Here is a 13,588-nt window from a genome sequence, read left to right on the forward strand (position 1 = left end):
ATGTGCAATGCTATCATGTCTTATTCTGAAAACTGCTTTTAAAAAATTCAGTCTTTAATGTTTAATTTGCTTCTCTAGATCAAGAAGTAAAATATTTTATTGTCCATTTGTTTCATCATTATTTATATAAAAATAAGATGGTGAAAATTTTTTTCGTCCCCAGAAATTATTCAGAAGAGATAGGAGGTTAAACCATTAAAAGTTCCTGATCTTAAAATATAAATCACAAAACCCTGTGAATCACATAGTAAGTCTCATCTGTTCATATTTCACCAAAAAAACAAACTACAAACAATATGCCAAGCCCGTGAAATGACCACAAGAATATCACAGGCTTATAAAGAAAAACAGGCTTATATAGAAGCATGCACATCCCCCATGCCTCTACCCACAAAGAATATGACTACTAACATATGAACAAGAATAACCACTGGCATATAAAGTCAGGCTGTAATACTGAGCTGTTAGTCTACAAATGGCTGACAGGTATAATAACTTATTTATTATTATATAGAGGCTTATATAGAGGCATGCACATCCCCCATGCCTCTACCCACAAAGAATATGACTACTAACATATGAACAAGAATAACCACTGGCATATAAAGTCAGGCTGTAATACTGAGCTGTTAGTCTACAAATGGCTGACAGGTATAATAACTTATTTATTATTATTATTATTATTATTTTGAGAGTCTCACTCTGTTGCCCAGGCTGGAGTGCAATGGCACAATCTCAGCTCACTGCAACCTCTGCCTCCCGAGTTCAAGCGATTCTTCTGCCTCAGCCTCCTGAGTAGCTGGGATTACAGGTGCCTGCCACCAAGTCCAGCCAATTTTTGTATTTTCAGTTGAGACAGGGTTTCACCATATTGCTCAGGCTGGTCTCGAATTCCTGACCTCGTGATCCACTCGCCTCGGCTTCCCAAAGGGCTGGGATTACAGGCATGAGCCACCGTGCCCGGACAATAATTTTTAATGAATTAAAATATCAAACACAGTAAATTCTATGTCAATGTAATGTAGGGTTATACATTATACATCCAAGTTTTCATTTTACTGAAAACTACACATTTGAATCACACTAGCTTTCACTGTGCTCTAAGACAGAGTGTCATGAGAGCTTTTGGAGAAATAAAAACAATTACTGAAGACTTCATCTTTTTTTCCCAAAAGTAATTCAAAAAAATCAAAGTAAGAAAGGTTTTAGGGAACAAGGTAAGATGTGTACATGTAAATTTAATATATACATCATAACAAATATAACATGATATTTGTATAATATATACATTCTTAATTTAAAGACTATTACAAAGCTTTGATAACATGAAAAGATAATGACTTAAAATTATAGGCTTGAAGCAGAAAATCCTTTGATGAAATCTTGATAAAACTACTTATAACCTAAGTTGCACCCAAGCAAGACCCAAAAGCAATAGTGTTTAGCATTAGTAGCAATATTAACATTCCCAGAAAATGTCATGCATTTTCAAACATTAAACTTGATTCACTCAAGGCTAAATTGAAAAAATGAAAATACCTTTAGCCTTAGTTTTTCTCTTGGCTAGCCCACTGGGTCCTTCTGTTGACATTTACAAGATGAAAATAGGTTATAAACAGAAAATTTAAGGGAATTCAAAAATAAGTGTCTATTAAATAGGTAAAATCAATGCCACTATAAAATATGTTGTTAGTTAAATTCATCATTAAAAAATACTCCAATATCTCTCTTATTCGTCACTTTAAAGCTTTCCTTTCACTATCTTTAACATATAAATGCATTATAATCAGCCTATGATTTAACCAACTTCACAATTTGGCTTAGATCTTTAAGAATTGTTGGCATTAGAAATACTTAATTGCCACCGGAAATGGCATTTTCTACTCAGTGGTAGACTTCCGCTTGGGTCACAGATGATCAATTAAAAGTACTAGAGTGAAGGACCAAGGACCTTACTTCACTACTCAATCACACTTGCCATCCAAAAAAGGATAGCATATTTTGATAGAGTTCATCTTTACTGTCTGAACAATCACTGCTCTTCCACCAGTTCGCACTGTCTTTTAAAAAATTATACAAGCAAGTAAGAATGACAGTATTATGTACATACATTTTACATTTTTCACTCTAAAAACTTTGCAATAGCTTTCTATTTCCTCTCTTGGCAAATGAAAGTTCTGATAATAGATTTATTTTTGAGTCTCTAACAATATACCTCTAACTCTTATTCCAACCAGGCTGTACTTAGCATCCCAATGAACTGATCTTCCCAATTCTCTCTCTCAGTCACATAAAGGTTGGTTTATGCTATGTATTGGCAAACTTTGTAAAGTTCCAATCCATTTCTTAGGCACATTAGGGTTGGAGGTGCAATGTAGTGTTCATCTCCTCAGGAAGGGTGGCCTTTAGCCTGTCACTAAAGAACGAAGGTCTAAGATGTGGTCACAAGAAAGTCCCCAAAGCCATCTGACATTTTTGCAGCTGTAAATTGTAAAACCCACTTTGTACGTTTCTCAAAACTTCTACTTTCAGTATTAGATGTCTGTTCTATCATATTGTTCAAACCTCCCCTTTCACTATTGATAGCAATTTGTATCTATCAATTGAGGTCATCCATTTGAGAATGGTAATTTATTTTGGTTGAAATATCAATATTCTTCAAAAATGTTATTAGTATCTCTTACCACTGACAACATAAAAATGGAAACATGTGACCATGGTTATATTTGTCCACTTATATGAAATACATAGGTAACCATAACCAGTACTTATTCCCATGTGTTTAAAAATTATTTTTCCCAGACAAAACTTGATTCTTTCCTAACCTCTGCCAAAAACAGTGTATAACCCAGCAATAATGAGTGCTATTTCCAATCACTCTCCACTAAAGTTTATTTCAGAAAAAAATATCAAAACGATTCTCATAATACCCACTTTTAAATATGAGTAGTATCTAAGGTGTAAAACACATTAGCATAAAACATTAAAATATACTTCTAGTACCGCTATGTTCCCCTCCTGACTCCTACATGTTCTCCCACAGCAGAACCAGATTTTCCTATTAAAACGTAGAGTGAGGAAACCCAGACTGCCCTCTCCCTACCCCCACTGTTATGATCTAGGTAAAAAGAGCTATATGGATGAAAGACTAGAGTTAACTTTTGTCATGAATAAACCAAAATATTAGATTAGCATCAGATTAGTGAAACATATAAAAATAAACAGTGCCGTGCTTTATTTTAAACTTTTTTGGTTTGGGTATAAATCCTTATAGTGATAGAAATGAACACATGAACAAAGTGCAATGCATGATATAAAACTCCAAAGGATCATCTTATGCTTTTCTGAACTTAAAAACATAGCCAATAATTTTTCAATATTTTTGACATAAAAAGGACCAAGCTAATAATTTAAACAATTATTACATTCAGTTTCTGAAGAAAAGTATATAGACATGAAAAAAGTATACCACCAAAAACAGTTAACAAGAGTCCCTAAGTAACAATGAAACAAAAAGAGAGTAAAGAAAAAAAAATTTTTTTTTGTATCCCAGAACTTAAAATAAAATGAAATTAAATTTTTTAAAAAAGGAAATGTGTTTGTTTGTTTTTTTTTAAAGTGAAATGATCAGTTTTAGGAAGGAAGACATGAACAAAGGTTTAGGATGAGGGCACTATTTTATTATGTTAGTTACTAAATATCCTCTAAGGTTCTTCAGAATACAGTTTTACAAGCAGTAGAGAAGGCAGTCATGCCACAATGATGAGAAAACATAGGTGGAAGGAAAGGTGACCAAAAATCTAGGGTGCTCACATCAGCCTTCCTCATTTCCTTATAAGAAAACTGATCATACATGGAATTTCCCTAGATTCTCAGGGGGACAGAAAAGGAAAAAGTTTGAAGAATTGTATCCTGGTTTTGTTTTGGAGGTCGAGGAAACGCAGGCATGTCTGTAAGAAAAAGAAGCTAAGTTCATAACAGGAGACAGGTGATGAGGTCAGGAGGAGGTACAGGCTCAAGGGAAAGGGCTAGCTTTGGAAACCAGAGGATGCAGTGTCTGAAAAAAAAAAGGTGAGTGAATGAGACAAGAAACAATAGCTCAAAAAAATCCTGAGATAGTAATGTTGTAAAGGGAAGAGAGAAGAAAATAACGGAATGAAGCCACACTAGATTATCTTAGGAAAGCAGAAAGCAAAATCATCTCTACAGAGGAATAAAATGACCCTGGAAGAAGGAAGGTTGTGGAAACGTTTAGAATGACTGCTAACAAGGGAAACTGTTGGAGCAGCATGCCCCCGACAGAGGCTCAGTACAGGTAACTTTATAACAGATTTTTTTTTTTCCCAGCAACAATGGGAAATACAGTAATGGAGAAAGGGGTCAGTGGTAATCCAAGATTAGTGACAGCACGTAGAGGGGAAAAAATATTAGTTTGTGGGCATTAGAGAAGTGGACTTAAGGGAAAACCACAAGGCAGGTACGAAAGGCCCACCTTTCTATTCTTCCTAATTCTGACAGAATTAAATTCTTATCATTTGCAACTTTGGTTGATGTAGATTCTCCCTACAGTGCCAAAATGCCACAAGCATGCACTACTTTTCTCCTTTTCTATCTTTACTACCATAGCTAATGTCTAGGGAAAAAAAAGAAAAAAGGGAACATTCCACTAATCAATAAAATTCATGACAACACAAAGGCTCTTCAAAAATAGTTTCCAAGTAGTAGGAAGAAAATTCTATCAATTCGAGCAAAAATGGAAACATCTTGGTATTTCTTAATCCATTCAGACAAAAGTTGTTTTTAATTAATAGAATATATTCCAATTTAAGAAATAATCAAAGCAGCATTAGGATGTGCTTAAAATACATGTTGAAAAACAACTGCCATGCTATTTACTTTCTTTTCGTCCTTTTATACTTATTTTGATGTAAGTATTTAAAGTGATGATAGTTAATAGCTCTGGCAACTATTTGGGAATTCTTATACAGAAATTAGAAAAAAGATCTTACATTCTTCCCTTAGAACGTAACAGAGTTGCCTAAAGGAAATTTATGCTATTTTGGCAACTGCCTCAGGCCACTATTCTACATTTTCAAAATCAAATGTTCTCTATGAAATTAAAATGTTTGAACTATTAAGCCAATGGATAGATCTGTGGTTACACACATGCAATAGACATGATTTTAGAAGACTGGCTGCATTACAGATACACAAGTAGCTACTTCAGACTTTCAGACAGCTCTAGAATTGGTCTGGATATCACTTCATACTCAGGTCACTTCAGCCACTCTCACCATTTCTAGTGAGACCTGTGAGTCACTGTGAGCCTTCTCATCTTCCTCTGTCCCATACTGGAACATCGTAATCATTTCAACATTGACTACACATAGCAAAAAGAGGCCCTAAATGTCTGAGTAACCATCCTGTTAGCGAGGCAGACTGTTCCTCTAGAATGGATGTCTACTCTTGGTAAAATGCATGTCAGGACACTACACCAATTGCTTTTTTATTTTTAAATAGATGTAATAATATCGTACAGATTAAAAAAAGAAGAAGAAAAAGCTACAAACCCACCAACCCTCTACAGTAAGTGGGGAACGGAGGATCAGAACATAAGAAAACTGAAAGACTAAATAAGCAGAAAGGGATTACATCCAGAGACAGAGAAAAAAAGGTAAAATGCAGATTCAAATACAAATTGGAGATTGGAAAGGTCACCTGAAGACTTTTGTTAGCATAGGTTTGTTATAGAAACTCAAAATGTCATTTCTATTGCAAAAAATATGTCCAATAATTTTACCACTTATTTAAACCAGTTTAAAAAAAAAAAAAAAAAACTCAGTATTTTATTATGCAAGGAGTAACTCCTCATCCTTCAGGACCCACACCAGCATATGACATTATTCATATGATATTAATGAATATCACATGCAGGGCTTAGCATTGAAGGAGAATTCAAATAAAACCGAAGATCTGGTTCCTAGTTTCAAGGAGTCCACAAACTACTTAATATCTAACTCCTAAGTATTACAGAGGCATCTCAACAAATAACAAAGGCAGTGAATTCTGAATACTGGTTCCATCGTTTAACTTATGAAAATAAAGTCTGGGTCACTGAGTTTCTTTAAGTATTCCAAATATGCATTGTGATCAAAGATTCCACAGCCAAATCACGGAAAATTTCTTGTATGTTTTATAGACTTAAGGAGCTAGCCCAGCGGATTATTTAGAAAGTGTCATGGAGCATCAATTCCCAAAAAGTTAACTGTCAAGTGACCAAATTAAGAATAACTGGCTGTGCTAGGTCTAATTTTTTTATAATTATCCGAAGTCACAAACATCAGGGTAGACAAACAATCTGTTCTATCTAACTAAATAAAAATAATTCAAACAGAAAATAGTCCTTCTTTCATGTCTGGATACAGCTCTATAAGACAGGGAGGTAATTTCTAGAATAAAGAAAGAATCAAGGACAAGATGAAAATGCAGGACAGCCCACTATTCCATATGTCCTCAGCACCGAGGCGTCTGCAGGATCCCCAGGGCAGCAGGCTGACAGCCAGGCCTCAGGACTGGGTAAAATTGGCACCCAGAAGACACTTCCCCAACTGACTTATACCCACCACTCATGTCCCAAAGCAAGGCAGGCTGAAGAAAGCTAAAGGGCTAAAAAGAATCCCCAGAGTGCTGCTGTCTTGTTTTCGTGCCAAACTCCGGAGAACCCAGCGCCTTTACAATCGGACAAATGTCAGCACATCCGAAGAAGCCAGAACAGTGACTCTGAGGAGACAACACTATATCTCAACACGAAGCCTGTTCCACAGAGTTTCTTAACTCTGAAAAGGTAAAGTAAATACAGTATAACTTAAAATTCCATAACTATATAAACATTCAAATTAATGGGATATGATTTTGCCTTAATTTAGTTCTTAAGTTTAAAAGACATGAGGTAGGAAAAGACTTATATTATGAAACAAAGTCAGAAAATACACGCTTAGAAAATTAAGAATTTTAGCAATACATAATAAATCAAACTAAGGTGAAGTAATTTTGATCAGCTTTGAGATACTTTATAGCGGTTTTGCAAATACCTTTATTTTATCTCTCTCTCACACACACACACACACACACACACACACACACACAAGCCTTAGGCACAAGTTGACGGAAGTCACAGAAGTCAGGGGTTCGTCGGCTACCTGGGTGTCACCTTCATCAGAGGCTTTCAGAGGAACTAATGAGAGGTGGTACAAAATAAGTAGCAAATTTTTATCCCACATTCTTGTTTTTCACTTACAAAAATAAAGCATAATTAATTTCTGTACATAAAATATGCATTAGTAGGGCAAATAAAGCCTGATGAAAAATTAGTAATTTCAAATATTTTTAACACAAAATTTAATCATTTACTTCTTATCAATTAATCGAATATCTTCTAGTGTTAGTAGTAACAACACGTTAACAAATAAGATTCCTTTAAAAAGTATATCCCGGAAATTAGGCTGGGTGAATTTCATTGAGTGGGGCTGAAGATTCCTTTAGAATTTAAACCTAATAAACTTTGATATTTCATAGTACCCAAGTATGAAAGCAGAAGACACAATAAATACAAAGATTGAATAAATTTTCAGAAGGAACATTACTGAATGATACTCATTTGTTGCAGAACATGCTACTAAGTGACAGCTTAACTGAAGTCCTTGAATATTTGGAAACAGAAGCTTTAACAGACTATCTTCTGCATTAACAGAATAAAACATATTTGCCCATTAGTGCGGGCAAGACAAACAAGAGCTTTAATAGTCACTTTAATTGTCATTTAAACTTTAAGAGATTATTGTCCAGTGTGTATATCCACATCCAAAAGTAGCTACAGAATGTTTGCTTTTTAATAAGATTAGCAAATTGGACAGTATTCGCTGACACAGGTAAATGGTGGGCAGAGGGAATGGATGTCCCATGCTGACTTGAGGCTGCTACTTTCAGGCTGTTATTATGACAGCCTACAAGAGTAATTCATAACAATTTAAATTTGTCATAGTCCCCTCAGAATAAATGGATGAATGAAACACTTATTGAAAGTAATTTGATTAGATATAGAAGACAAGAAATATTTGAAAAGTAGAAATTATAGTTAAATAAAACATGAAGAAGTGCAAGCATTTTCAAATTTTTAGCTCTCTGACAAACTAACACTAAGCAAAATCCTAGAGAAGCTGGAAGAGATTTAAAACCATGGAACATCACTCCTTCAAAAAGTAACATCCCTTTCCTTATCTTCCTTATCCCTAGAAGAGCTTTGCTTGAGGGGAAACTGATGAAATCTCATTTTAAGAAATGCATTTTGTATATAGCTGCTACACCTGTTTTGGTTACTATTGAAGCAAACTCATTTTTAAAGCAATTGATTCAAATATGTTTTTAAGGCTTTCTAATGGGAAAAGTTTACTGCCCTAAATGGAATTACCACTTCAATAAGTTTATAATTCTAAAAATCACATTACATCTAAGCCAAAATCAATATCCAATTAATAAGTTAATGAAGGAAAAAATGGAAAAAGACTTATTTAGGATGAATAATTTTAATATGTATAACATTAAGATACATATTCACATGTTCCCTCTTGTGTAATATGCCTACTTTAAAAAAAAATACAAATTACTTTCTCTGGATGTATATTTGGAAATAAAATTTAAAATAAATTTTGCTTTCACAGACAGAAATATGTCATGCTACTATCTGAAAACAGTAAGTTAACTTACTCTAAGGCAAAAACATGGAGTTATTTTTAAATTATTTTAAAAGCACCATTAACACAGAATTTTACATAGAAATTTGTATGAACCTATCTGACAAACCTAAACAAATTACAATAAAAAATATCAGCTTAGTAAAGAACCATCATTTTATACATCAGTCATGTTAAAGAACAGAGAAGCATTTAACTTAAAAATCATGCCAGAAATATTTTTATAATGAAATCCATTAGAATCATCATAATTAATAGTGTGTTAGAAAGACAAGCATCAAGGGTTAACCACAACACAATTTGCTGTTAAGTGTCCAAATTTAGTTCAGTGAATACATGAGTTGAAACAAAACCATACAGAAACCAATTATACCACCAAGAACATCATTTTCAGTGTACTTTGTAGCTGACTACAAGAATGAGGAGTACCATTTTCTTCAATAGAAGTTGGGGGAGCTGAGCGAGCAAGGGACTAGCTAGTAGCTGTACTGGGCAAGATCACATGGTTGACTTGCACGGTAAGATCACAAGCGCCCCACTGCACATTAAGCCCTGCATAAGCCAAGGAAAGAAAAGAAAAAGGAGGCTGCTTCAGGTGTTCATTAGCCAATGACTTCAGTCCCTGAATCAAGGTTACTGGTTATGTAAATCCAATATGACACAAGTCTTTCCCTGAACCCCTTCATTCTGTGACGTACCATCAACACCATCTGCGGTTTCGCTTTCTTCTTCTTCTTCTTCTAGCATTTCAAAAGGAGTCATTATATCATAGAGAAATGAGAGGAAACCATAAAACCAATCTGAACTTTCCTCTGCTAAAATATTAAGGACTTCCTCAAGAGAATCAATATTTTCATTACTGCCATCTTTGGTCAGGCCTACATAAGAATAAAGGAAGAGAGAGAGAAAATAAGGAGAGCAGTTAGGTGGAAAAAAGAAGTGGAGGACGGGTGATCTCAAAAGCGAGGTGCATCAAGGTCAGAGAGGTTTACAGAAACGGTATTTGGAAAATAAAGAAGTCCATTAAAATGCACACCTTACAATCAACTCTCAATCAAATGTCAAAAGAAAGCCACAATTTGACCAAGCCTCACCACTCCTACCAGCCCCTACCCAGGTTTACCTTTCTCTCATTAGAGTGTTGAGTTGAAAGACAAAATTTTATCATCAAAAATCAATGGACAGTAATGGAAAATCAGTTGACAGTAAAAGGAAGAGTGAGTAAAAGCAGTATCAGGGAAAAAAAGATATATACTCTGACAACCTCCAGATTTGCTCATTTACCAACCAGATTTTATCGAGAGTTGATTATACACACATTCGTTCATTTGTTCATTCAAACTAGAAAGGTTTATTTCCTCAAACTTCTCCCCTCCCCCCACCACCACCCCACTTAAGACCTGGAGTTGACTTAGGAAATTCTGGAGTTAATATAACTAGCAGTATTACCATTTATAGCATCCATAGGTGGGCAAAAATACACTCAAATTATGTAACTCAGATAATTTTAACACTTAAATTTTAACAATATTAAATGTGGTAGCTCTATAAAACTCTGGCAACTGACTCATGGTCCTGTAATTCTGGCCAATGACAAGAGTCAGCTATTAATAATAATTCACTTTGCCTACCAATATGAAAAGTGATCAAGGCCTTAGCTGGTCACTTGCAATAGGAACATTCCAAATTCCTCTCCCCATGGGCCTGTGAAATTAGCTTCTATTGCTAAGACCCCTTACAACTAAGTATTGGACCCCAAACAGGCCTTAGGATAGAAATAAATCAAAGTATATATTGTTTTCATCATTTGTTTTTTTCCTGTGAAGAACTGGCTCTGGGTAGCAAAGGTTTCTTAGCTCCAGTAGGTATCAGAATCTACCAAGCTGTATACCAAGCCCTTAATTTTGAGGAGGAATAACAGGGTGGGGTGTTCTGACTGTAAGAAATGTGAACATCCATGACCACTGAGCTTTTCTGGTTGTAACCACCTAATTCAGTCATTTAAGGTTTGGCAACACACAATTTCTCCATGTAGTATAACTACCAGCAATCAAGATAGGCAGATAAAGGATAAGACAACAACTAATTTAAAAGTTTTAAAGATTATAGTGAATTTTCTCTGCTTTACTCAAAAGAACTATATTATGTCATTGTTCATGTTTTTGGTAGGAAAAACGCAAATTGCAGTTGGTATTTAAATTACTTTTTGACAAGCCTAGAATGTTTTCACTGAATTTAGCAGTAGACAAATGCTGTGAACAAAGATCTATAATCCCAACTAAGTCCCTATGGGAATAACAGTTTCTTCTTCCTGCCTTAAAACACTATAGCTGCATATTTAGTATAAACATCTTTACTTTTCTCCATTTGCCAATATATTATAAGTACTTCCAAGTATTACATATAAAACTTTTCCATCCTTCAGTATGACAGATGACCATATGCAACAAATATGCAAAAGCATTTGAACAAAACTGTTTACCCAGCCAAGCAACCTTCCTGTGGTTCTCAAGACAAAAGTACTAGTCGAGAGAGAAAAATATATATTCTCGGCATGTGATTCCTTCTGAACCTCTCTAAGAACAGGGCTCAACCAAAGGGAATGCCTTTGGCTTGGCAAGATCTGGTCTTCTCCTCCCATCAGCTCACTCATGCATCTATCAGTCTACAAATGATTTTCCAGGATGTAGCAAGTGCTGACTGGCTTCCCTTTTGCTTTCCAGCCATACCTGATACGATGCCAGCTAGGTGCTAGCCATAGGACAAAAGGACAACCACATGATCCTTAGGTGGTGTCACTCTAAGGATTTAGTCCTCGCATCATTTAGTTCTTGGGTCATTTTCCTGTTGATTTTATTTGGAAAATAAGTTTTTAAAGAATGTATTTTCAAACAAGGTAGTTTTCAATAATCTGAACTACAACCAAAGACACCTATATTTTAGTTAATTTGGCCACAAAAATAAGAAGGTATGTAAATGAAGAAAAATGGGCTTAGCACACTTTCAAAGAATCAGAAGGGCCTTGGACAGAAATAATCAAATAATAAAATTAATGATGGTTAGGGGTCTTGATTTACTCACATATATTTAATTCTATTTCACAAGAAAAGCCAAACTCTAAAATTGAGTGAAATGTACCATGTAAATGTGTACATTTCCCCAAATTTATAAGATTTAGATATATGCAGATTTAAGAATCTAGAAAAAAAAACTTATGAAATAAATGCAAAATCCTATGAAAGTTTAACATATCTTAATTATTACTATACCTGCGATGCCAACAGCTCCTCTTATCTCTGATTTCCTACCCTCCTCCTTCCCCTTGGATCTCCTGGGCCTTAATCTAAAACCTAAACCCTTAAAGTTTAAACTTTACCATTAAGCTCCCTCTCCAGTGAGAATGTACCTTGGAAGTCTGGCTTCATTTTGGGTATATGCTCACTGTAGTGCTCCCCCCATAACCTCTACCTGACCTCAAAGAACCCATTAAAGCCTCTGTACTCCCAACAATTTCACCAGGCTGTCTTTGCAGTAACCTTCCAGTAACAGAGGCACCACTAAACTACAATAATCTCACAAACCAGAAAAGAACTTTAGTCATAAAACTCAATTCAAGTTAAGGTTGCATTTCATGCAGAGAACTCAAACGCTATGAAATAAGATTAGAGGTGATAAGTAAGCCTAACATTTCACCTTTGGTTTGTTTCATCTGTACTGAAGCCACAAGCCAACTGCAAACTAGTACAGGAAGAGTAAAAAAGTATTTATGTAGCTTTATCTGATCTGTCTTTATGCATTTATTAGTAAAGTTACCAAAATAAACCTTGATATTCACCAAATTTAGTTCCACCTCCAAGTGTATAATTCTTATAAATGGCACAATTTATGAGTTCCTCACACTATACCTGCAAACAGCAATATTCAAAGTTACAATTAATTAGTTTCTTAATGGTAGGTTAAAAACCTTAAAGGGGATGACCTTTTGAAATCTCAAATACACCAAAAATCAAGTTAAGGTAATAGTTTGCTATAGAAATCAGTGTGTTTTATCAAAGAAATACCACATTTTAATTTCTAATGGCATTTCCTGACAGACCACATAGCTGGTTTTAAGCAAAAACAAACAAACAAATAAAAATCAATAAAATGCAGTATATGAGAGTAATATTTCTAAAAATGAGGGAACTTGGCCCACATTTTATTTTATCTTTAAAATAAAAAGCTTTGCTATTCAGAATGTGTCATTTAAAGTAATATAATGAAGTAATAAACCATTTATAGGCAAGCAAATTAACATCATTCTGATAAGTTCTACATAATTTTGTTTCTTTTACACGCCTAAGATTATAGTCATCTGAGGATTTAATATATTTAGAGAAACTCAAATATAGATACACAATGACAGGACTACATTGAAAATTTCATTAAAGTTAAGACAAGAAATTTCATAATAAGTTTCGATGCACAAACACTAATTCCCAATGGGCAATAATAAAAAAAAACAAAAACAAAAAAACACCAACACAGGTCAACATTAGGAAGGTTTATTACCTTTAATCACAACTAAAACTCTATTTTCATATTTAGAACTTTATTTCATAAGGAGGTGGAATTAATCTACTAAAAGCAGTTTCACTAGTTACAGATGTGGCATCCTACCATGTTTTCATGTCTAATAAATATACACAAAACAGTGTAACTAAGAATAATTTATTTGGGTCATTATTTTATAAGCTTAGTGTATAATATCATGCCATATCCATTATTTTTCTAAAGACTCTTATATAAAAAGTTTTAACATATATTATGCTACATACAAAAGCAAAAGAAGTCTCACC

At 34.4% G+C, this 13,588-nt stretch overlaps 1 protein-coding gene across 50 annotated transcripts in view; it reads right to left on the reverse strand.

Annotated features, from left to right (window-relative positions):
* ASPH (aspartate beta-hydroxylase) overlaps window positions 1–13,588 on the reverse strand; it is a 213,598-nt gene that overhangs the window by 165,742 nt on the left and 34,268 nt on the right. The window lies entirely within an intron of this gene.

Source organism: Pan troglodytes, chromosome 7 (assembly GCF_028858775.2).
Source record: "Pan troglodytes isolate AG18354 chromosome 7, NHGRI_mPanTro3-v2.0_pri, whole genome shotgun sequence".
Taxonomy (NCBI): Eukaryota; Metazoa; Chordata; class Mammalia; order Primates; family Hominidae; genus Pan; species Pan troglodytes.